Genomic DNA, 25,097 nt, shown 5'->3' on the forward strand with positions numbered 1-25,097 from the left:
TGAGGGTGGGTTGTACATTTCAGTGAGGGTGGAGTTGTACATTTCAGTGAGGGGGGTTGTACATTACAGTGAGGGGGTTGTACATTTTAGTGAGGGGGGTTTGTACATTTCAGTGAGTGCGGTAGTAAATTTCAGTGAGGGTGGTTGTACATTTCAGTGAGGGGGTTTGTACATTTCAGTGAGGGGGAGTTTGTACATTTCAGTGAGGGGGGTTGTACATTTCAGTGAGGGGGGTTGTACATTTCAGTGAAGGGGGTTAGTACATTTCAGTGAGGGGGGTTGTACATTTCAGTGAGGGGGATTGTACATTTCAGTGAGGGGGGTTTGTACATTTCAGTGAGGGGGGTGGTACATTTCAGTGAGGTGGGTTGTACATTTTAGTGAGAGGGGTTTGTACATTTCAGTGAGGGGGGTTTGTATATTTCAGTGAGGGGGGGTTTGTACATTTCAGTGAGGGGGGTTGTACATTTCAGTGAGGGAGAACTTGTATGTTTCTGTGACGGGGTTTGTACATTTCGGTGACGGGGTTTGTACATTTAAGTGAGGAGGGTTTGTACATTTCAGTGAGGGTGTTGTACATTTCAGTGACGGGGGTTAGTACATTTCAGTGACGGGGGTTGTACATTTCAGTGAGGGGGATTGTACATTTCAGTGAGGGGGGTTTGTACATTTCAGTGAGGGGGGTTTGTACATTTCAGTGAGGTAGGTTGTACATTTTAGTGAGAGGGGTTTGTACATTTCAGTGAGGGAGCTTTGTACATTTCACTGAGGGGGGTTGTACATTTCAGTGAGGGGGTTTGTATATTTCAGTGAGGGGGTTTTGTACATTTCAGTGAGGGGGGTTGTACATTTCAGTGAGGGAGAACTTGTACGTTTCTGTTACGGGGTTTGTACAATTCAGTGACGGGGTTTGTACATTTCAGTGACGGGGTTTGTACATTTCAGTGAGGTGGGGTTGTACATTTCAGTGAGGGGGGGTTTGTACATTTCAGTGAGGGGGGGTTGTACATTTCAGTGAGAGGGGTGTTGTACATTTCAGTGAGGGGGGTTGTACATTTCAGTGAGAGTGGGGTTCTACATTTCAGTGAGGGCGGGTTGTACATTTCAGTGAGGGGGGTTTGTACATTTCACTGAGCGGGTGTTGTACATTTCCGTGAGGGGGGTTCTACATTTCAGTGAGGAGGGAGGGGTTGTACATTTCAGTGAGGGGGGTGTTTCTACCTTTCAGTGAGGGCGGGTTGTACATGTCAGTGAGGGTGGGGTTGTGCATTTCAGTTACGGTGGGTTGTACATTTCAGTGAGGGTGGGTTGTACATTTCAGTGAGGGGGGTTGTACATTACAGTGAGGGGTGTTGTACATTACAGTGAGGGGGTTGTACGTTTTAGTGAGGGGGGTTTGTACATTTCAGTGAGGGCGGTTGTACATTTCAGTGAGGGGCATTGTACATTTCAGTGGAGGGGGTTGAACATTTCAGTGAGGGGGTTGTACATTTCAGTGAGGGAGATCTTGTACATTTCAGTGACGAGGTTTGTACATTTCAGTGAGGGGGGTTGTACATTTCAGTGACGTGGTGAGTACATTTCCGTGAGGGGGAGTTTGTACATTTCAGTGAGGGAGAACTTGTACATTTCAGTGACGAGGTTTGTACATTTCAGTGAAGGCGGTTTGTACATTTCAGTGAGGGAGAACTTATACATTTCAGTGACAAGGTTTGTACATTTCAGTGAGGGGGGGTTGTACATTTCAGTGAGGGGGGTTGTACATTTCAGTGAGGGGGGTTGTACATTATAGTGAGGGGGCTTTGTACATTTCAGTGAGGGGGTTGTACATTTCAGTGAGGGGGGTTTGTACATTTCAGTGAGGGGGGGTTTGTACATTTCAGTGAGGGGGGTTGTACATTTCAGTGAGGGAGAACTTGTACGTTTGTGTGACGGCGTTTGTACAATTCAGTGACGGGGTTTGTACATTTTGGTGACGGGGTTTGTACATTTCAGTGAGGAGGGTTTGTACATTTCAGTGAGGGGGGTTGTACATTTCAGTGACGGGGGTTAGTACATTTCAGTGAGGGGGTTGTACATTTCAGTGAGGGAGATTGTACATTTCAGTGAGGGGGGTTTGTACATTTCAGTGAGGGGGTGGTACATTTCAGTGAGGTGGGTTGTACATTTTAGTGAGAGGGGTTTGTACATTTCAGTGAGGGAGCTTTGTACATTTCACTGAGGGGGGTTGTACATTTCAGTGAAGGGGGTTTGTATATTTCAGTGATGGGGGTTTGTACATTTCAGTGAGGGGGTTGTACATTTCAGTGAGGGAGAACTTGTACGTTTCTGTGACGGGGTTTGTACATTTCAGTGACGGGGTTTGTACATTTCAGTGACGGGGTTTGTACATTTCAGTGAGGGGGGGGTTGTACATTTCAGTGAGGGGGGTTTGTACATTTAAGTGAGGGGGGTTGTATATTTTAGTGAGGGGGTTGTACGTTTTAGTGAGGGGGGTTTGTACATTTCAGTGAGGGCGGTTGTACATTTCAGTGAGGGGCATTGTACATTTCAGTGGAGGGGGTTGAACATTTCAGTGAGGGGGTTGTACATTTCAGTGAGGGAGATCTTGTACATTTCAGTGACGAGGTTTGTACATTTCAGTGAAGGCGGTTTGTACATTTCAGTGAGGGAGAACTTATACATTTCAGTGACAAGGTTTGTACATTTCAGTGAGGGGGGGTTGTACATTTCAGTGAGGGGGGTTGTACATTTCAGTGAGGGGGGTTGTACATTTCAGTGAGGGGGCTTTGTACATTTCAGTGAGGGGGTTGTACATTTCAGTGAGGGGGGTTTGTACATTTCAGTGAGGGGGGGTTTGTACATTTCAGTGAGGGGGGTTGTACATTTCAGTGAGGGAGAACTTGTACGTTTGTGTGACGGCGTTTGTACAATTCAGTGACGGGGTTTGTACATTTCGGTGACGGGGTTTGTACATTTCAGTGAGGATGGTTTGTACATTTCAGTGAGGGGGTTGTACATTTCAGTGACGGGGGTTATTACATTTCAGTGAAGGGGATTGTACATTTCAGTGAGGGGGGTTTGTACATTTCAGTGAGGGGGTGGTCCATTTCAGTGAGGTGGGTTGTACATTTTAGTGAGAGGGGTTTGTACATTTCAGTGAGGGAGCTTTGTACATTTCACTGAGGGGGGTTGTACATTTCAGTGAGGGGGGTTTGTATATTTCAGTGATGGGGGGTTTGTACATTTCAGTGAGGGGGTTGTACATTTCAGTGAGGGAGAACTTGTACGTTTCTGTGACGGGGTTTGTACATTTCAGTGACGGGGTTTGTACATTTCAGTGACGGGGTTTGTACATTTCTGTGAGAGGGGGTTGTACATTTCAGTGAGGGGGGTTTGTACATTTAAGTGAGGGGGGTTGTACATTTTAGTGAGGGAGAACTTGTACATTTCAGTGAGGGGGGTTGTACATTACAGTGAGGGGGTTGTACATTTTAGTGAGGGGGGTTTGTACATTTCAGTGAGGGGGGGTTTGTACATTTCAGTGAGTGCGGTAGTAAATTTCAGTGAGGGTGGTTGTACATTTCAGTGAGGGGGTTTGTACATTTCAGTGAGGGGGAGTTTGTACATTTCAGTGAGGGGGGTTGTACATTTCAGTGAGGGGGGTTGTACATTTCAGTGAAGGGGGTTAGTACATTTCAGTGAGGGGGCTTGTACATTTCAGTGAGGGGGATTGTACATTTCAGTGAGGGGGGTTTGTACATTTCAGTGAGGGGGTGGTACATTTCAGTGAGGTGGGTTGTACATTTTAGTGAGAGGGGTTTGTACATTTCAGTGAGGGGGGTTTGTATATTTGAGTGAGGAGGGGTTTGTACATTTCAGTGAGGGGGGTTGTACATTTCAGTGAGGGAGAACTTGTACGTTTCTGTGACGGCGTTTGTACAATTCAGTGACGGGGTTTGTACATTTCGGTGACGGGGTTTGTACATTTAAGTGAGGAGGGTTTGTACATTTCAGTGAGGGTGTTGTACATTTCAGTGACGGGGGTTAGTACATTTCAGTGAGGGGGGTTGTACATTTCAGTGAGGGGGATTGTACATTTCAGTGAGGGGGGTTTGTACATTTCAGTGAGGGGGGTTTGTACATTTCAGTGAGGTGGTTGTACATTTTAGTGAGAGGGGTTTGTACATTTCAGTGAGGGAGCTTTGTACATTTCACTGAGGGGGGTTGTACATTTCAGTGAGGGGGTTTGTATATTTCAGTGAGGGGGTTTTGTACATTTCAGTGAGGGGGGTTGTACATTTCAGTGAGGGAGAACTTGTACGTTTCTGTGACGGGGTTTGTACAATTCAGTGACGGGGTTTGTACATTTCAGTGACGGGGTTTGTACATTTCAGTGAGGTGGGGTTGTACATTTCAGTGAGGGGGGGTTTGTACATTTCAGTGAGGGGGGGTTGTACATTTCAGTGAGAGGGGTGTTGTACATTTCAGTGAGGGGGGTTCTACATTTCAGTGAGGGGGGTTGTACATTTCAGTGAGAGTGGGGTTCTACATTTCAGTGAGGGGGGTTGTACATTTTACTGAGGGGGGTTTGTACATTTCAGTGAGGGCGGGTTGTACATTTCAGTGAGGGGGGTTTGTACATTTCAGTGAGCGGGTGTTGTACATTTCCGTGAGGGGTGTTCTACATTTCAGTGAGGAGGGAGGGGTTGTACATTTCAGTGAGGGGGGTGTTTCTACCTTTCAGTGAGGGCGGGTTGTACATGTCAGTGATGGAGGGCTGTACATTTCAGTGAGGGTGGGGTTGTGCATTTCAGTTACGGTGGGTTGTACATTTCAGTGAGGGTGGGTTGTACATTTCAGTGAGGGGGGTTGTACATTACAGTGAGGGGTGTTGTACATTACAGTGAGGGGGTTGTACGTTTTAGTGAGGGGGGTTTGTACATTTCAGTGAGGGCGGTTGTACATTTCAGTGAGGGGCATTGTACATTTCAGTGGAGGGGGTTGAACATGTCAGTGAGGGGGTTGTACATTTCAGTGAGGGAGATCTTGTACATTTCAGTGACGAGGTTTGTACATTTCAGTGAGGGGGGTTGTACATTTCAGTGACGTGGTGAGTACATTTCCGTGAGGGGGAGTTTGTACATTTCAGTGGGGGGGGGGGGGGGTTGTACATTTCAGTGAGGGAGAACTTGTACATTTCAGTGACGAGGTTTGTACATTTCAGTGAAGGCGGTTTGTACATTTCAGTGAGGGAGAACTTATACATTTCAGTGACAAGGTTTGTACATTTCAGTGAGGGGGGGTTGTACATTTCAGTGAGGGGGGTTGTACATTTCAGTGAGGGGGGTTGTACATTATAGTGAGGGGGCTTTGTACATTTCAGTGAGGGTGTTGTACATTTCAGTAAGGGGGGTTTGTACATTTCAGTGAGGGGGGGTTTGTACATTTCAGTGAGGGGGGTTGTACATTTCAGTGAGGGAGAACTTGTACGTTTGTGTGACGGCGTTTGTACAATTCAGTGACGGGGTTTGTACATTTTGGTGACGGGGATTGTACATTTCAGTGAGGAGGGTTTGTACATTTCAGTGAGGGGGGTTGTACATTTCAGTGACGGGGGTTAGTACATTTCAGTGAGGGGGTTGTACATTTCAGTGAGGGAGATTGTACATTTCAGTGAGGGGGGTTTGTACATTTCAGTGAGGGGGTGGTACATTTCAGTGAGGTGGGTTGTACATTTTAGTGAGAGGGGTTTGTACATTTCAGTGAGGGAGCTTTGTACATTTCACTGAGGGGGGTTGTACATTTCAGTGAGGGGGGTTTGTATATTTCAGTGATGGGGGGTTTGTACATTTCAGTGAGGGGGTTGTACATTTCAGTGAGGGAGAACTTGTACGTTTCTGTGACGGGGTTTGTACATTTCAGTGACGGGGTTTGTACATTTCAGTGACGGGGTTTGTACATTTCGGTGAGGGGGGGTTGTACATTTCAGTGAGCGGGGTTTGTACATTTAAGTGAGGGGGGTTGTACATTTTAGTGAGGGAGAACTTGTACATTTCAGTGACGGGGTTTGTACATTTCAGTGACGGGGTTTGAACATTTTGGTGAGGGGGGGTTTGTACATTTCACTGAGGGGGGTTGTACATTTCAGTGAGGGTGGTTTGTATATTTCAGTGATGGGGGTTTGTACATTTCAGTGCGGGGGTTGTACATTTCAGTGAGGGAGAACTTGTACGTTTCTGTGACGGGGTTTGTACAATTCAGTGATGGGGTTTGTACATTTCAGTGACGGGGTTTGTACATTTCAGTGACGGGGTTAGTACATTTCAGTCACGGGGTTTGAACATTTTGGTGAGGGGGGGTTTGTACATTTCAGTGAGGGGGTTGTACATTTCAGTGAGTGGGCTTTGTACATTTCAGTGAGGGCGGTTGTACATTTCAGTGACGGGGTTTGTACATTTCCGTGAGGGGGAGTTTGTACATTTCAGTGGGGGGGGTTGTACATTTCAGTGAGGGGGGTTTGTACATTTAAGTGAGGGGGGTTGTACATTTTAGTGAGGGGGTTGTACATTTCAGTGAGGGGGGTTGTACATTTCAGTGACGGGGTTAGTACATTTCAGTGAGGGGGGGTTGTACATTTCAGTGAGGGGTGTTTGTACATTTCAGTGGTGGGGTTGTACATTTCAGTGAGGGAGAACTTGTACATTTCAGTGATGAGGTTTGTACATTTCCGTGAGGGTGGTTCTACATTTCAGTGAGGAGGGAGGGGTTGTACATTTCAGTGAGGGGGGTTGTACATTTCAGTGAGTGGGCTTTGTACATTTCAGTGAGGGCGGTGGTACATTTCAGTGAGGGCGGTTGTACATTTCAGTGAGGGGGTTGTACATTTCAGTGAGGGGGTGTTGTACATTTCAGTGAGGGGTGATTGTTCATTTCAGTGAGGGCGTTGTACATTTCAGTGAGGTGGGTTGTGCATTTTAGTGAGGGGGTTTGTACATTTCAGTGAGGGCGGGTTGTACATTTCAATGAGGGGGGTTGTACATTAAAGTGAGGGGGTGTTGTACATTTCAGTGAGGGGGGTTGTACATTTCAGTCAGGAGGGTTTGTATATTTCATTGAGGGGGTTTGTACATTTCAGTGAGGGGGGTTGTACATTTCAGTGAGGGAGAACTTGTACATTTCAGTGACGGGGTTTGTACATTTCCGTGAGGGGGAGTTTGTACATTTCAGTGGTGGGGTTGTACATTTCAGTGAGGGAGAACTTGTACATTTCAGTGATGAGGTTTGTACATTTCGGTGAGGGGGGTTGTACATTTCAGTGACGGGGTTAGTACATTTCAGTGAGGGGGGTTGTACATTTCAGTGAGGGGGGTTTGTACATTTCAGTGAGGGGGGTTGTACAGTTCAGTGAGGTGGGTTGTACATTTTAGTGAGTGGGGTTTGTACATTTCAGTGAGGGAGGGTTGTACATTTCACTGAGGGGGGTTGTACATTTCAGTGAGGGGGCTTTGTACATTTCAGTGAGGGGGGTTGTACATTTCAGTGAGGGGGGTTGTACATTTCAATGAGGGAGAACTTGTACATTTCAGTTACGGGGTTTGTACATTTCAGTGACGGGGTTTGAACATTTTGGTGAGGGGGGGTTTGTACATTTCAGTGAGGGGGGGTTGTACATTTCAGTGAGAGTGGGGTTGTACATTTCAGTGAGGGGGGTTCTACATTTCAGTGAGGGGGGTTGTACATTTCAGTGAGAGTGGGGTTGTACATTTCAGTAAGGGGGGTTGTATATTTCAGTGAGGGGGGTTGTACATTTTACTGAGGGGGGTTTGTACATTTCAGTGAGGGCGGGATGTACAATTCAGTGAGGAGGGGTTGTACATTTCAGTGAGTGGGTGTTGTACATTTCCGTGAGGGTGGTTCTACATTTCAGTGAGGAGGGAAGGGTTGTACATTTCAGTGAGGGGGAGGTTTCTACATTTCAGTGAGGGCGGGTTGTACATGTCAGTGAGGGAGGGTTGCACATTTCAGTGAGGGTGGGGTTGTGCATTTCAGTTAGGGTGGGTTGTACATTTCAGTGTGGGTGGGTTGTACATTTCAGTCAGGGGGGTTGTACATTACAGTGAGGGGTGTTGTACATTACAGTGAGGGGGTTGTACATTTTAATGAGGGGGTTTGTACATTTCAGTGAGGGGCATTGTACATTTCAGTGGAGGGGTTGAACATTTCAGTGAGGGGTTTGTACATTTCAGTGAGGGGGGGTTTGTACATTTCGGTGAGGGGGGTTTGTTCATTTCAGTGAGGGGGGTTGTACATTTCAGTGAGGGGGTGTTGTACATTTCAGTGAGGGGATTTTACATTTCAGTGAGGGGGGTTTGTTCATTTCAGTGAGGGGGGTTGTACATTTCAGTGAGTGGGTTTTGTACATTTCAGTGAGGGCGGTTGTACATTTCAGTGAGGGGGTTGTACACATCAGTGAGGGGGTGTTGTACATTTAAGTGAGGGGTGATTGTTCATTTCAGTGAGGGCGTTGTACATTTCAGTGAGGATGGTTGTGCATTTTAGTGAGGGGGGTTTGTACATTTCAGTGAGGGCGGGTTGTACATTTCAATAAGGGGGGTTGTACATTAAAGTGAGGGGGTGTTGTACATTTCAGTGAGGGGGTTGGACATTTCAGTGAGGGGGTGGTTTGTCCATTTCAGTGAAGGGGGTTGTACATTTCAGTCAGGAGGGTTTGTACATTTCAGTGAGGGGGGTTTGTACATTTCAGTCATGGGGGTTTGTACATTTCAGTGAGGGGGGTTGTACATTTCAGTGAGGGACAACTTGTACATTTCAGTGACGGGGTTTGTACATTTCAGTGACGGGGTTTGAACATTTTGGTGAGGGGGGGTTTGTACATTTCAGTGAGGGGGAGTTGTACATTTCAGTGAGAGTGGGGTTGTACATTTCAGTGAGGGGGGTTCTACATTTCAGTGAGGGGGGTTGTACATTTCAGTGAGAGTGGGGTTGTACATTTCAGTGAGGGGGGTTCTACATTTCAGTGAGGGGGGTTGTACATTTTACTGAGGGGGGTTTGTACATTTCAGTGAGGGCGGGTTGTACATTTCAGTGAGGGGGGGTTGTACATTTCAGTGAGCGGGTGTTGTACATTTCCGTGAGGGGGGTTCTACATTTCGGTGAGGAGGGAGGGGTTGTGCATTTCAGTGAGGGGGGGGTTTCTACATTTCAGTGAGGGCGGGTTGTACATGTCAGTGAGGGAGGGTTGTATATTTGAGTGAGGGTGGGGTTGTGCATTTCAGTTAGGGTGGGTTTTACATTTCAGTGAGGGGGGTTGTACATTTCAGTGAGGGGGGTGGTACATTTCAGTGAGGGGGGTTGTACATTTCAGTGAGTGGGTTTTGTACATGTCAGTGAGGGAGGGTTGTACATTTCAGTGAGGGGGTGTTGTACATTTCAGTGAGGGGATTTTACATTTCAGTGAGGGGGGTTTGTTCATTTCAGTGAGGGGGGTTGTACATTTCAGTGAGTGGGTTTTGTACATTTCAGTGAGGGCGGTTAGTACATTTCAGTGAGGGCGGTTGTACATTTCAGTGAGGGGGTTGTACATTTCAGTGAGGGGGTGTTGTACATTTCAGTGAGGGGTGATTGTTCATTTCAGTGAGGGCGTTGTACATTTCAGTGAGGATGGTTGTGCATTTTAGTGAGGGGGGTTTGTACATTTCAGTGAGCGGGGGTTGTACATTTCAATGAGGAGGGTTGTACATTAAAGTGAGGGGGTGTTGTACATTTCAGTGAGGGGGGTTGTACATTTCAGTCAGGAGGGTTTGTACATTTCATTGAGGGGGGTTTGTACATTTCAGTGAGGGGGGTTGTACATTACTGTGAGGGAGAACATGTACATTTCGGTGACGGGGTTTGTACATTTCCGTGAGGGGGAGTTTGTACATTTCAGTGGGGGGGGGTTGTACATTTCAGTGAGGGAGAACTTGTACATTTCAGTGACGAGGTTTGTACATTTCAGTGAGGTTGGTTGTACATTTCAGTGACGGGCTTAGTACATTTCAGTGAGGGGGCTTGTACATTTCAGTGAGGGGGGTTTGTAGATTTCAGTGAGGGGGGTGGTACATTTCAGTGAGGTGGGTTGTACATTTTCGTGAGAGGGGTTTGTACATTTCAGTGAGGGAGGTCTGTACATGTCAGTGAGGGAGGGTTGTGCATTTCAGTGAGGGTGAGTTGTACATTTCAGTGAGGGGGGTTGTACATTTCAGTGAGGGGGTGTTGTACATTTCAGTGAGGGTGAGTTGTACATTTCAGTGAGGGGGGTTGTACATTTCAGTGAGGGGGTGTTGTACATTTCAGTGAGTAGGGTTGTACATTTCAGTGAGGGGGTTTTACATTTCAGTGAGGGGGGTTTGTTCATTTTAGTGAGGGGGGTTGTACATTTCAGTGAGGGGGGTTTGTACATTTCAGTGAGTGGGGTTTGTACATTTCAGTGAGGGGGTGTTGTACATTTCAGTGAGGGAGGTTGGTTCATTTCAGTGAGGGCGTTGTACATGTCAGTGAGGGAGGTTGTACATTTTAGTGAGGGCGGGTTGTACATTTCAGTGAGGGGGGGTTGTACATTAAAGTGAGGGGGTGTTGTACATTTCAGTGAGGGGGTTGGACATTTCAGTGAGGGGGTGGTTTGTCCATTTCAGTGAACGGGGTTGTACATTTCAGTCAGGAGGGGTTGTACATTTCAGTGAGGGGGGTTTGTACATTACAGTCAGGGGGGTTTGTACATTTCAGTGAGGGGGGTTGTACATTTCAGTGAGGGAGAACTTGTACATTTCAGTGACGGGGTTTGTACATTTCAGTGACGGGGTTTGAACATTTTGGTGAGGGGGGGTTTGTACATTTCAGTGAGGGGGGGTTGTACATTTCAGTGAGAGTGGGGTTGTACATTTCAGTGAGGGGGGTTCTACATTTCAGTGAGGGGGGTTGTACATTTCAGTGAGAGTGGGGTTGTACATTTCAGTGAGGGGGGTTGTACATTTCAGTGAGGGGGGGTTGTACATTTCTGTGAGAGTGGGGTTGTACATTTCAGTGAGGGGGGTTCTACATTTCAGTGAGGGGGGTTGTACATTTTACTGAGGGGGGTTTGTACATTTCAGTGAGGGCGGGTTGTACATTTCAGTGAGGGGGGTTTGTACATTTCAGTGAGCGGGTGTTGTACATTTCCGTGAGGGGGGTTCTACATTTCAGTGAGGAGGGAGGGGTTGTGCATTTCAGTGACGGGGGGGTTTCTACATTTCAGTGAGAGCGGGTTGTACTTGTCAGTGAGGGAGGGTTGTACATTTCAGTGAGGGTGGGGTTGTGCATTTCAGTTAGGGTGGGTTGTACATTTCAGTGAGGGTGGGTTGTACATTTCAGTGAGGGGGGTTGTACATTACAGTGAGGGGTGTTGTACATTACAGTGAGGGGGTTGTACATTTTAGTGAGGGGGAGTTTGTACATTTCAGTGGGGGGGTTGTACATTTCAGTGAGGGAGAACTTGTACATTTCAGTGACGAGGTTTGTACATTTCAGTGTGGGGGGTTGTACATTTCAGTGACGGGGTTAGTACATTTCAGTGAGGGGGTTGTACATTTCAGTGAGGGGGGTTTGTACATTTCAGTGAGGGGGTGGTACATTTCAGTGAGGTGGGTTGTACATTTTTGTGAGAGGGGTTTGTACATTTCAGTGAGGGAGGTCTGTACATGTCAGTGAGGGAGGGTTGTACATTTCAGTGAGGGGGTGTTGTACATTTCAGTGAGGGGATTTTACATTTCAGTGAGGGGGGTTTGTTCATTTCAGTGAGGGGGGTTGTACATTTCAGTGAGTGGGTTTTGTACATTTCAGTGAGGGCGGTTGTACATTTCAGTGAGGGGGTTGTACATTTCAGTGAGGGGGTGTTGTACATTTCAGTGAGGGGTGATTGTTCATTTCAGTGCGGGCGTTGCACATTTCAGTGAGGATGGTTGTGCATTTTAGTGAGGGGGGTTTGTACATTTCAGTGAGGGGGGGTTGTACATTTCAATGAGGGGGGTTGTACATTAAAGTGAGGGGGTGTTGTACATTTCAGTGAAGGGGGTTGTACATTTCAGTCAGGAGGGTTTGTACATTTCATTGAGGGGGGTTTGTACATTTCAGTGAGGGGGCTTGTACATTACTGTGAGGGAGAACGTGTACATTTCGGTGACGGGGTTTGTACATTTCCGTGAGGGGGAGTTTGTACATTTCAGTGGGGGGGGTTGTACATTTCAGTGAGGGAGAACTTGTACATTTCAGTGACGAGGTTTGTACATTTCAGTGAGGTGGGTTGTACATTTCAGTGACGGGGTTTGTACATTTCAGTGAGGGGGGTGGTACATTTCAGTGAGGTGGGTTGTACATTTTCGTGAGAGGGGTTTGTACATTTCAGTGAGGGGGTTTTACATTTCAGTGAGGGGGGTTTGTTCATTTTAGTGAGGGGGGTTGTACATTTCAGTGAGGGGGGTTTGTACATTTCAGTGAGTGGGGTTTGTACATTTCAGTGAGGGGGTGTTGTACATTTCAGTGAGGGAGGTTGGTTCATTTCAGTGAGGGCGTTGTACATGTCAGTGAGGGAGGTTGTACATTTTAGTGAGGGCGGGTTGTACATTTCAGTGAGGGGGGGTTGTACATTAAAGTGAGGGGGTGTTGTACATTTCAGTGAGGGGGTTGGACATTTCAGTGAGGGGGTGGTTTGTCCATTTCAGTGAACGGGGTTGTACATTTCAGTCAGGAGGGGTTGTACATTTCAGTGAGGGGGGTTTGTACATTACAGTCAGGGGGGTTTGTACATTTCAGTGAGGGGGGTTGTACATTTCAGTGAGGGAGAACTTGTACATTTCAGTGACGGGGTTTGTACATTTCAGTGACGGGGTTTGAACATTTTGGTGAGGGGGGGTTTGTACATTTCAGTGAGGGGGGGTTGTACATTTCAGTGAGAGTGGGGTTGTACATTTCAGTGAGGGGGGTTCTACATTTCAGTGAGGGGGGTTGTACATTTCAGTGAGAGTGGGGTTGTACATTTCAGTGAGGGGGGTTCTACATTTCAGTGAGGGGGGGTTGTACATTTCTGTGAGAGTGGGGTTGTACATTTCAGTGAGGGGGGTTCTACATTTCAGTGAGGGGGGTTGTACATTTTACTGAGGGGGGTTTGTACATTTCAGTGAGGGCGGGTTGTACATTTCAGTGAGGGGGGTTTGTACATTTCAGTGAGCGGGTGTTGTACATTTCCGTGAGGGGGGTTCTACATTTCAGTGAGGAGGGAGGGGTTGTGCATTTCAGTGACGGGGGGGTTTCTACATTTCAGTGAGAGCGGGTTGTACTTGTCAGTGAGGGAGGGTTGTACATTTCAGTGAGGGTGGGGTTGTGCATTTCAGTTAGGGTGGGTTGTACATTTCAGTGAGGGTGGGTTGTACATTTCAGTGAGGGGGGTTGTACATTACAGTGAGGGGTGTTGTACATTACAGTGAGGGGGTTGTACATTTTAGTGAGGGGGAGTTTGTACATTTCAGTGGGGGGGTTGTACATTTCAGTGAGGGAGAACTTGTACATTTCAGTGACGAGGTTTGTACATTTCAGTGTGGGGGGTTGTACATTTCAGTGACGGGGTTAGTACATTTCAGTGAGGGGGTTGTACATTTCAGTGAGGGGGGTTTGTACATTTCAGTGAGGGGGTGGTACATTTCAGTGAGGTGGGTTGTACATTTTCGTGAGAGGGGTTTGTACATTTCAGTGAGGGAGGTCTGTACATGTCAGTGAGGGAGGGTTGTACATTTCAGTGAGGGGGTGTTGTACATTTCAGTGAGGGGATTTTACATTTCAGTGAGGGGGGTTTGTTCATTTCAGTGAGGGGGGTTGTACATTTCAGTGAGTGGGTTTTGTACATTTCAGTGAGGGCGGTTGTACATTTCAGTGAGGGGGTTGTACATTTCAGTGAGGGGGTGTTGTACATTTCAGTGAGGGGTGATTGTTCATTTCAGTGCGGGCGTTGCACATTTCAGTGAGGATGGTTGTGCATTTTAGTGAGGGGGGTTTGTACATTTCAGTGAGGGGGGGTTGTACATTTCAATGAGGGGGGTTGTACATTAAAGTGAGGGGGTGTTGTACATTTCAGTGAAGGGGGTTGTACATTTCAGTCAGGAGGGTTTGTACATTTCATTGAGGGGGGTTTGTACATTTCAGTGAGGGGGCTTGTACATTACTGTGAGGGAGAACGTGTGCATTTCGGTGACGGGGTTTGTACATTTCCGTGAGGGGGAGTTTGTACATTTCAGTGGGGGGGGTTGTACATTTCAGTGAGGGAGAACTTGTACATTTCAGTGACGAGGTTTGTACATTTCAGTGAGGTGGGTTGTACATTTCAGTGACGGGGTTTGTACATTTCAGTGAGGGGGGTGGTACATTTCAGTGAGGTGGGTTGTACATTTTCGTGAGAGGGGTTTGTACATTTCAGTGAGGGAGGGTTGTACATGTCAGTGAGGGAGGGTTGTACATTTCAGTGAGGGTGGGGTTGTGCATTTCAGTGAGGGTGGAGTTGTACATTTCAGTGAGGGGGGTTGTACATTACAGTGAGGGGGTTGTACATTTTAGTGAGGGGGGTTTGTACATTTCAGTGAGGGCGGTTGTACATTTCAGTAAGGGGGGTTGTACATTTCAGTGAGGGTGTGTTGTACATTTCAGTGAGGGGGGTTGTACATTTCAGTGAGGGGGTTTTACATTTCAGTGAGGGGGGGTTTGTTCATTTTAGTGAGGGGGGTTGTACATTTCAGTGAGTCGGGTTTGTACATTTCAGTGAGGGAGGTTGTACATTTCAGTGAGGGGGTGTTGTACATTTCAGTGAGGGAGGTTTGTTCATTTCAGTGAGGGCGTTGTACATTTCAGTGAGGGAGGTTGTACATTTTAGTGAGGGCGGGTTGTACATTTCAGTGAGGGGGGGTTGTACATTAAAGTGAGGGGGTGTTGTACATTTCAGTGAGGGGGTTGGACATTTCAGTGAGGGGGTGGTTTGTCCATTTCAGTGAAGGGGGTTGTACATTTCAGTCAGGGGGGTTTGTACATTTCAGTGAGGGAGAACTTGTACATTTCAGTGACGGGGTTTGTACATTTCAGTGACGGGGTTTGAACATTTTGGTGAGGGGGGGTTTGTACATTTCAGTGAGGGGGGGTTGAACATTTCAGTGAGAGTGGGGTTGTACATTTCAGTGAGGGGGGTTCTACATTTCAGTGAGGGGGGTTGTACATTTCAGTGAGAGTGGGGTTGTACATTTCAGTGAGGGGGGTTCTACATTTCAGTGAGGGGGGGTTGTACATTTCAGTGAGAGTGGGGTTGTACATTTCATTGAGGGGGGTTCTACATTTCAGTGAGGGCGGTTGTACATTTTACTGAGGGGGGTTTGTACATTTCAGTGAGGGCGGGTTGTACATTTCAGTGAGGGGGGGTTGTACATTTCAGTGAGCGGGTGTTGTACATTTCCGTGAGGTGGGGTTCTACATTTCAGTGTGGAGGGAGGGGTTGTGCATTTCAGTGAGGGGGGGGTTTCTACATTTCAGTGAGGGCGGGTTGTACATGTCAGTGAGGGAGGGTTGTACATTTCAGTGAGGGTGGGGTTGTGCATTTCAGTTAGGGTGGGTTGTACATTTCAGTGAGTGTGGGTTGTACATTTCAGTGAGGGGGGTTGTACATTACAGGGAGGGGTGTTGTACAGTACAGTTAGGGGGATGTACATTTTAATGAGGGGGGTTTGTACATTTCAGTGAGGGCGGTTGTACATTTCAATGAGGGGGTGTTGTACATTTCTGTGAGGGGATTTTACATTTCAGTGAGGGGGGTTTGTTCATTTCAGTGAGGGGCGTTGTACATTTCAGTGAGTGGGTTTTGTACATTTCAGTGAGGGCGGTTGTACATTTCAGTGAGGGGGTTGAACATTTCAGTGAGGGGTGATTGTTCATTTCAGTGAGGGCGTTGTACATTTCAGTGAGGGGGATTGTGCATTTTAGTGAGGGGGGTTTGTACATTTCAGTGAGGGCGGGTTGTACATTTCAATGAGGGGGGTTGTACATTTCAGTCAGGAGGGTTTGTACATTTCTGTGAGGGAGAACTTGTACATTTCGGTGACGGGGTTTGTACATTTCCGTGAGGGGGAGTTTGTACATTTCAGTGGGGGGGTTGTACATTTCAGTGAGGGAGAACTTGTACATTTCAGTGACGAGGTTTGTACATTTCAGTGAGGGGGGTTGTACATTTCAGTGACGGGGTTAGTACATTTCAGTGAGGGGGGTTGTACATTTCAGTGAGGGGGGTTTGTACATTTCAGTGAGAGGGGTGGTACATTTCAGTGAGGTGGGTTCTCCATTTTCGTGAGAGGGGTTTGTACATTTCAGTGAGGGAGGTCTGTACATGTCAGTGAGGGAGGGTTGTACATTTCAGTGAGGGTGGGGTTGTGCATTTCAGTGAGGGTGAGTTGTACATTTCAGTGAGGGCGGAGTTGTACATTTCAGTGAGGGGGTGTTGTACATTACAGTGAGGGGGTTGTACATTTTAGTGAGGGGGGTTTGTACATTTCAGTGAGGGCGGTTGTACATTTCAGTGAGGGGGGTTGTACATTTCAGTTAGGGGGTGTTGTACATTTCAGTGAGGGGGTTGTACATTTTAGTGAGAGGGGTTTGTACATTTCAGTGAGGGAGGTCTGTACATGTCAGTGAGGGAGGGTTGTACATTTCAGTGAGGGGGTGTTGTACATTTCAGTGAGGGGATTTTACATTTCAGTGAGGGGGGTTTGTTCATTTCAGTGAGGGGGGTTGTACATTTCAGTGAGTGGGTTTTGTACATTTCAGTGAGGGCGGTTGTACATTTCAGTGAGGGGGTTGTACATTTCAGTGAGGGGGTGTTGTACATTTCAGTGAGGGGTGATTGTTCATTTCAGTGCGGGCGTTGCACATTTCAGTGAGGATGGTTGTGCATTTTAGTGAGGGGGGTTTGTACATTTCAGTGAGGGGGGGTTGTACATTTCAATGAGGGGGGTTGTACATTAAAGTGAGGGGGTGTTGTACATTTCAGTGAAGGGGGTTGTACATTTCAGTCAGGAGGGTTTGTACATTTCATTGAGGGGGGTTTGTACATTTCAGTGAGGGGGCTTGTACATTACTGTGAGGGAGAACGTGTACATTTCGGTGACGGGGTTTGTACATTTCCGTGAGGGGGAGTTTGTACATTTCAGTGGGGGGGGTTGTACATTTCAGTGAGGGAGAACTTGTACATTTCAGTGACGAGGTTTGTACATTTCAGTGAGGTGGGTTGTACATTTCAGTGACGGGGTTTGTACATTTCAGTGAGGGGGGTGGTACATTTCAGTGAGGTGGGTTGTACATTTTCGTGAGAGGGGTTTGTACATTTCAGTGAGGGAGGGTTGTACATGTCAGTGAGGGAGGGTTGTACATTTCAGTGAGGGTGGGGTTGTGCATTTCAGTGAGGGTGGAGTTGTACCTTTCAGTGAGGGGGGTTGTACATTACAGTGAGGGGGTTGTACATTTTAGTGAGGGGGGTTTGTACATTTCAGTGAGGGCGGTTGTACATTTCAGTAAGGGGGGTTGTACATTTCAGTGAGGGTGTGTTGTACATTTCAGTGAGGGGGGTTGTACATTTCAGTGAGGGGGTTTTACATTTCAGTGAGGGGGGGTTTGTTCATTTTAGTGAGGGGGGTTGTACATTTCAGTGAGTCGGGTTTGTACATTTCAGTGAGGGAGGTTGTACATTTCAGTGAGGGGGTGTTGTACATTTCAGTGAGGGAGGTTTGTTCATTTCAGTGAGGGCGTTGTACATTTCAGTGAGGGAGGTTGTACATTTTAGTGAGGGCGGGTTGTACATTTCAGTGAGGGGGGGTTGTACATTAAAGTGAGGGGGTGTTGTACATTTCAGTGAGGGGGTTGGACATTTCAGTGAGGGGGTGGTTTGTCCATTTCAGTGAAGGGGGTTGTACATTTCAGTCAGGGGGGTTTGTACATTTCAGTGAGGGAGAACTTGTACATTTCAGTGACGGGGTTTGTACATTTCAGTGACGGGGTTTGAACATTTTGGTGAGGGGGGGTTTGTACATTTCAGTGAGGGGGGGTTGAACATTTCAGTGAGAGTGGGGTTGTACATTTCAGTGAGGGGGGTTCTACATTTCAGTGAGGGGGGTTGTACATTTCAGTGAGAGTGGGGTTGTACATTTCAGTGAGGGGGGTTCTACATTTCAGTGAGGGGGGGTTGTACATTTCAGTGAGAGTGGGGTTGTACATTTCATTGAGGGGGGTTCTACATTTCAGTGAGGGCGGTTGTACATTTTACTGAGGGGGGTTTGTACATTTCAGTGAGGGCGGGTTGTACATTTCAGTGAGGGGGGGTTGTACATTTCAGTGAGCGGGTGTTGTACATTTCCGTGAGGTGGGGTTCTACATTTCAGTGTGGAGGGAGGGGTTGTGCATTTCAGTGAGGGGGGGGTTTCTACATTTCAGTGAGGGCGGGTTGTACATGTCAGTGAGGGAGGGTTGTACATTTCAGTGAGGGTGGGGTTGTGCATTTCAGTTAGGGTGGGTTGTACATTTCAGTGAGTGTGGGTTGTACATTTCAGTGAGGGGGGTTGTACATTACAGGGAGGGGTGTTGTACAGTACAGTTAGGGGGATGTACATTTTAATGAGGGGGGTTTGTACATTTCAGTAAGGGCGGTTGTACATTTCAATGAGGGGGTGTTGTACATTTCTGTGAGGGGATTTTACATTTCAGTGAGGGGGGTTTGTTCATTTCAGTGAGGGGCGTTGTACATTTCAGTGAGTGGGTTTTGTACATTTCAGTGAGGGCGGTTGTACATTTCAGTGAGGGGGTTGAACATTTCAGTGAGGGGTGATTGTTCATTTCAGTGAGGGCGTTGTACATTTCAGTGAGGGGGATTGTGCATTTTAGTGAGGGGGGTTTGTACATTTCAGTGAGGGCGGGTTGTACATTTCAATGAGGGGGGTTGTACATTTCAGTCAGGAGGGTTTGTACATTTCTGTGAGGGAGAACTTGTACATTTCGGTGACGGGGTTTGTACATTTCCGTGAGGGGGAGTTTGTACATTTCAGTGGGGGGGTTGTACATTTCAGTGAGGGAGAACTTGTACATTTCAGTGACGAGGTTTGTACATTTCAGTGAGGGGGGTTGTACATTTCAGTGACGGGGTTAGTACATTTCAGTGAGGGGGGTTGTACATTTCAGTGAGGGGGGTTTGTACATTTCAGTGAGAGGGGTGGTACATTTCAGTGAGGTGGGTTCTCCATTTTCGTGAGAGGGGTTTGTACATTTCAGTGAGGGAGGTCTGTACATGTCAGTGAGGGAGGGTTGTACATTTCAGTGAGGGTGGGGTTGTGCATTTCAGTGAGGGTGAGTTGTACATTTCAGTGAGGGCGGAGTTGTACATTTCAGTGAGGGGGTGTTGTACATTACAGTGAGGGGGTTGTACATTTTAGTGAGGGGGGTTTGTACATTTCAGTGAGGGCGGTTGTACATTTCAGTGAGGGGGGTTGTACATTTCAGTTAGGGGGTGTTGTACATTTCAGTGAGGGGGTTGTACATTTTAGTGAGGGAGTTTTACATTTCAGTGAGGGGGGTTTGTTCATTTTAGTGAGGGGGGTTATACATTTCAGTGAGTGGGGTTTGTACATTTCAGTGAGGGCGGTTGTCCATTTCAGTGAGGGGGTTTTACATTTCAGTGATGGGGGGTTTGTTCATTTTAGTGAGGGGGGTTGTACATTTCAGTGAGTCGGGTTTGTACATTTCAGTGAGGGCGGTTGTACATTTCAGTGAGGGGGTGTTGTACATTTCAGTGAGGGAGGTTTGTTCATTTCAGTGAGGGCGTTGTACATTTTAGTGAGGGAGGTTGTACATTTTAGTGAGGGCGGGTTGTACATTTCAGTGAGGGGGGGTTGTACATTAAAGTGAGGGGGTGTTGTACATTTCAGTGAGGGGGTTGGACATTTCAGTGAGGGGGTGGTTTGTCCATTTCAGTGAAGGGGGTTGTACATTTCAGTCAGGAGGGGTTGTACATTTCAGTGAGGGGGGTTTGTACATTTCAGTCAGGGGGGTTTGTACATTTCAGTGAGGGAGAACTTGTACATTTCAGTGACGGGGTTTGTACATTTCAGTGACGGGGTTTGAACATTTTGGTGAGGGGGGGTTTGTACATTTCAGTGAGGGGGGTTCTACATTTCAGTGAGGGGGGTTGTACATTTCAGTGAGAGTGGGGTTGTACATTTCAGTGAGGGGGGTTCTACATTTCAGTGAGGGGGGGGTTGTACATTTCAGTGAGAGTGGGGTTGTACATTTCAGTGAGGGGGGTTCTACATTTCAGTGAGGGGGTTTGTACATTTTACTGAGGGGGGTTTGTACATTTCAGTGAGGGCGGGTTGTACATTTCAGTGAGGGGGGGTTGTACATTTCAGTGAGCGGGTGTTGTACATTTCCGTGAGGGGGGTACTACATTTCAGTGAGGAGGGAGGGGTTGTGCATTTCAGTGAGGGGGGGGTTTCTACATTTCAGTGAGGGCGGGTTGTACATGTCAGTGAGGGAGGGTTGTACATTTCAGTGAGGGTGGGGTTGTGCATTTCAGTGAGGGTGGGTTGTACATTTCAGTGAGGGTGGGTTGTACATTTCAGTGAGGGGGGTTGTACATTACAGTGAGGGGTGTTGTACGTTACAGTGAGGGGGTTGTACATTTTAGTGAGGGGGGTTTGTACATTTCAGTGAGGGCGGTTGTACATTTCAATGAGGGGGTGTTGTACATTTCTGTGAGGGGATTTTACATTTCAGTGAGGGGGGTTTGTTCATTTCAGTGAGGGGCGTTGTACATTTCAGTGAGTGGGTTTTGTACATTTCAGTGAGGGCGGTTGTACATTTCAGTGAGGGGGTTGAACATTTCAGTGAGGGGTGATTGTTCATTTCAGTGAGGGCGTTGTACATTTCAGTGAGGGGGATTGTGCATTTTAGTGAGGGGGGTTTGTACATTTCAGTGAGGGCGGGTTGTACATTTCAATGAGGGGGGTTGTACATTTCAGTCAGGAGGGTTTGTACATTTCTGTGAGGGAGAACTTGTACATTTCGGTGACGGGGTTTGTACATTTCCGTGAGGGGGAGTGTGTACATTTCAGTGGGGGGGTTGTACATTTCAGTGAGGGAGAACTTGTACATTTCAGTGACGAGGTTTGTACATTTCAGTGAGGGGGGTTGTACATTTCAGTGACGGGGTTAGTACATTTCAGTGAGGGGGGTTGTACATTTCAGTGAGGGGGGTTTGTACATTTCAGTGAGAGGGGTGGTACATTTCAGTGAGGTGGGTTCTCCATTTTCGTGAGAGGGGTTTGTACATTTCAGTGAGGGAGGTCTGTACATGTCAGTGAGGGAGGGTTGTACATTTCAGTGAGCGTGGGGTTGTGCATTTCAGTGAGGGTGAGTTGTACATTTCAGTGAGGGCGGAGTTGTACATTTCAGTGAGGGGGTGTTGTACATTACAGTGAGGGGGTTGTACATTTTAGTGAGGGGGGTTTGTACATTTCAGTGAGGGCGGTTGTACATTTCAGTGAGGGGGGTTGTACATTTCAGTTAGGGGGTGTTGTACATTTCAGTGAGGGGGTTGTACATTTTAGTGAGGGAGTTTTACATTTCAGTGAGGGGGGTTTGTTCATTTTAGTGAGGGGGGTTGTACATTTCAGTGAGTGGGGTTTGTACATTTCAGTGAGGGCGGTTGTACATTTCAGTGAGGGGGTTTTACATTTCAGTGATGGGGGGTTTGTTCATTTTAGTGAGGGGGGTTGTACATTTCAGTGAGTCGGGTTTGTACATTTCAGTGAGGGCGGTTGTACATTTCAGTGAGGGGGTGTTGTACATTTCAGTGAGGGAGGTTTGTTCATTTCAGTGAGGGCGTTGTACATTTTAGTGAGGGAGGTTGTACATTTTAGTGAGGGCGGGTTGTACATTTCAGTGAGGGGGGGTTGTACATTAAAGTGAGGGGTTGTTGTACATTTCAGTGAGGGGGTTGGACATTTCAGTGAGGGGGTGGTTTGTCCATTTCAGTGAAGGGGGTTGTACATTTCAGTCAGGAGGGGTTGTACATTTCAGTGAGGGGGGTTTGTACATTTCAGTCAGGGGGGTTTGTACATTTCAGTGAGGGAGAACTTGTACATTTCAGTGACTGGGTTTGTACATTTCAGTGACGGGGTTTGAACATTTTGGTGAGGGGGGGTTTGTACATTTCAGTGAGGGGGGGTTGAACATTTCAGTGAGAGTGGGGTTGTACATTTCAGTGAGGGGGGTTCTACATTTCAGTGAGGGGGGTTGTACATTTCAGTGAGAGTGGGGTTGTACATTTCAGTGAGGGGGGTTCTACATTTCAGTGAGGGGGGGGTTGTACATTTCAGTGAGAGTGGGGTTGTACATTTCAGTGAGGGGGGTTCTACATTTCAATGAGGGGGTTTGTACATTTTACTGAGGGGGGTTTGTACATTTCAGTGAGGGCGGGTTGTACATTTCAGTGAGGGGGGGTTGTACATTTCAGTGAGCGGGTGTTGTACATTTCCGTGAGGGGGGTACTACATTTCAGTGAGGAGGGAGGGGTTGTGCATTTCAGTGAGGGGGGGGTTTCTACATTTCAGTGAGGGCGGGTTGTACATGTCAGTGAGGGAGGGTTGTACATTTCAGTGAGGGTGGGGTTGTGCATTTCAGTGAGGGTGGGTTGTACATTTCAGTGAGGGTGGGTTGTACATTTCAGTGAGGGGGGTTGTACATTACAGTGAGGGGTGTTGTACGTTACAGTGAGGGGGTTGTACATTTTAGTGAGGGGGGTTTGTACATTTCAGTGAGGGCGGTTGTACATTTCAATGAGGGGGTGTTGTACATTTCAGTGAGGGGATTTTACATTTCAGTGAGGGGGGTTTGTTCATTTCAGTGAGGGGCGTTGTACATTTCAGTGAGTGGGTTTTGTACATTTCAGTGAGGGCGGTTGTACATTTCAGTGAGGGGGTTGAACATTTCAGTGAGGGGTGATTGTTCATTTCAGTGAGGGCGTTGTACATTTCAGTGAGGGGGGTTGTGCATTTTAGTGAGGGGGGTTTGTACATTTCAGTGAGGGCGGGTTGTACATTTCAATGAGGGGGGTTGTACATTTCAGTCAGGAGGGTTTGTACATTTCTGTGAGGGAGAACTTGTACATTTCGGTGACGGGGTTTGTACATTTCCGTGAGGGGGTGTTTGTACATTTCAGTGGGGGGGTTGTACATTTCAGTGAGGGAGAACTTGTACATTTCAGTGACGAGGTTTGTACATCTCAGTGAGGGGGGTTGTACATTTCAGTGACGGGGTTAGTACATTTCAGTGAGGGGGGTTGTACATTTCAGTGAGCGGGTGTTGTACATTTCCGTGAGGGGGGTACTACATTTCAGTGAGGAGGGAGGGGTTGTGCATTTCAGTGAGGGGGGGGTTTCTACATTTCAGTGAGGGCGGGTTGTACATGTCAGTGAGGGAGGGTTGTACATTTCAGTGAGGGTGGGGTTGTGCATTTCAGTGAGGGTGGGTTGTACATTTCAGTGAGGGTGGGTTGTACATTTCAGTGAGGGGGGTTGTACATTACAGTGAGGGGTGTTGTACGTTACAGTGAGGGGGTTGTACAATTTAGTGAGGGGGGTTTGTACATTTCAGTGAGGGCGGTTGTACATTTCAATGAGGGGGTGTTGTACATTTCAGTGAGGGGATTTTACATTTCAGTGAGGGCGGTTGTACATTTCAATGAGGGGGGTTTGTTCATTTCAGTGAGGGGCGTTGTACATTTCAGTGAGTGGGTTTTGTACATTTCAGTGAGGGCGGTTGTACATTTCAGTGAGGGGGTTGAACATTTCAGTGAGGGGTGATTGTTCATTTCAGTGAGGGCGTTGTACATTTCAGTGAGGGGGGTTGTGCATTTTAGTGAGGGGGGTTTGTACATTTCAGTGAGGGCGGGTTGTACATTTCAATGAGGGGGGTTGTACATTTCAGTCAGGAGGGTTTGTACATTTCTGTGAGGGAGAACTTGTACATTTCGGTGACGGGGTTTGTACATTTCCGTGAGGGGGAGTTTGTACATTTCAGTGGGGGGGTTGTACATTTCAGTGAGGGAGAACTTGTACATTTCAGTGACGAGGTTTGTACATCTCAGTGAGGGGTGTTGTACATTTCAGTGACGGGGTTAGTACATTTCAGTGAGGGGGGTTGTACATTTCAGTGAGGGGGGTTTGTACATTTCAGTGAGAGGGGTGGTACATTTCAGTGAGGTGGGTTGTACATTTTCGTGAGAGGGGTTTGTACATTTCAGTGAGGGAGGTCTGTACATGTCAGTGAGGGAGGGTTGTACATTTCAGTGAGGGTGGGGTTGTGCATTTCAGTGAGGGTGAGTTGTACATTTCAGTGAGGGTGGAGTTGTACATTTTAGTGAGGGGGTGTTGTACATTACAGTGAGGGGGTTGTACATTTTAGTGAGGGGGGTTTGTACATTTCAGTGAGGGCGGTTGTACATTTCAGTGAGGGGGGTTGTACATTTCAGTTAGGGGGTGTTGTACATTTCAGTGAGGGGGTTGTACATTTTAGTGAGGGAGTTTTACATTTCAGTGAGGGGGTTGTACATTTCAGTGAGGGCGGTTGTACATTTCAGTGAGGGGGGTTGTACATTTCAGTTAGGGGGTGTTGTACATTTCAGTGAGGGGGTTGTACATTTTAGTGAGGGAGTTTTACATTTCAGTGAGGGGGGTTTGTTCATTTTAGTGAGGGGGGTTGTGCATTTCAGTGAGTGGGGTTTGTACATTTCAGTGAGGGCGGTTGTACATTTCAGTGAGGGGGTGTTGTACATTTCAGTGAGGGAGGTTTCTTCATTTCAGTGAGGGCGTTGTACATTTCAGTGAGGGAGAACTTGTACATATCAGTGACGGGGTTTGTACATTTCAGTGACGGGGTTTGTACATTTTAGTGACGGGTTTTGTACATTTCAGTGAGGGGGCGTTTGTACATTTCAG

At 47.2% G+C, this 25,097-nt stretch overlaps 1 protein-coding gene across 1 annotated transcript in view; it reads left to right on the forward strand.

Annotated features, from left to right (window-relative positions):
- The window catches only part of LOC140388183 (NUAK family SNF1-like kinase 1), a 314,941-nt gene that overhangs the window by 55,337 nt on the left and 234,507 nt on the right, over nucleotides 1-25,097 (forward strand). The window lies entirely within an intron of this gene.

Source organism: Scyliorhinus torazame, chromosome 13 (assembly GCF_047496885.1).
Source record: "Scyliorhinus torazame isolate Kashiwa2021f chromosome 13, sScyTor2.1, whole genome shotgun sequence".
NCBI classification, from domain to species: domain Eukaryota; kingdom Metazoa; phylum Chordata; class Chondrichthyes; order Carcharhiniformes; family Scyliorhinidae; genus Scyliorhinus; species Scyliorhinus torazame.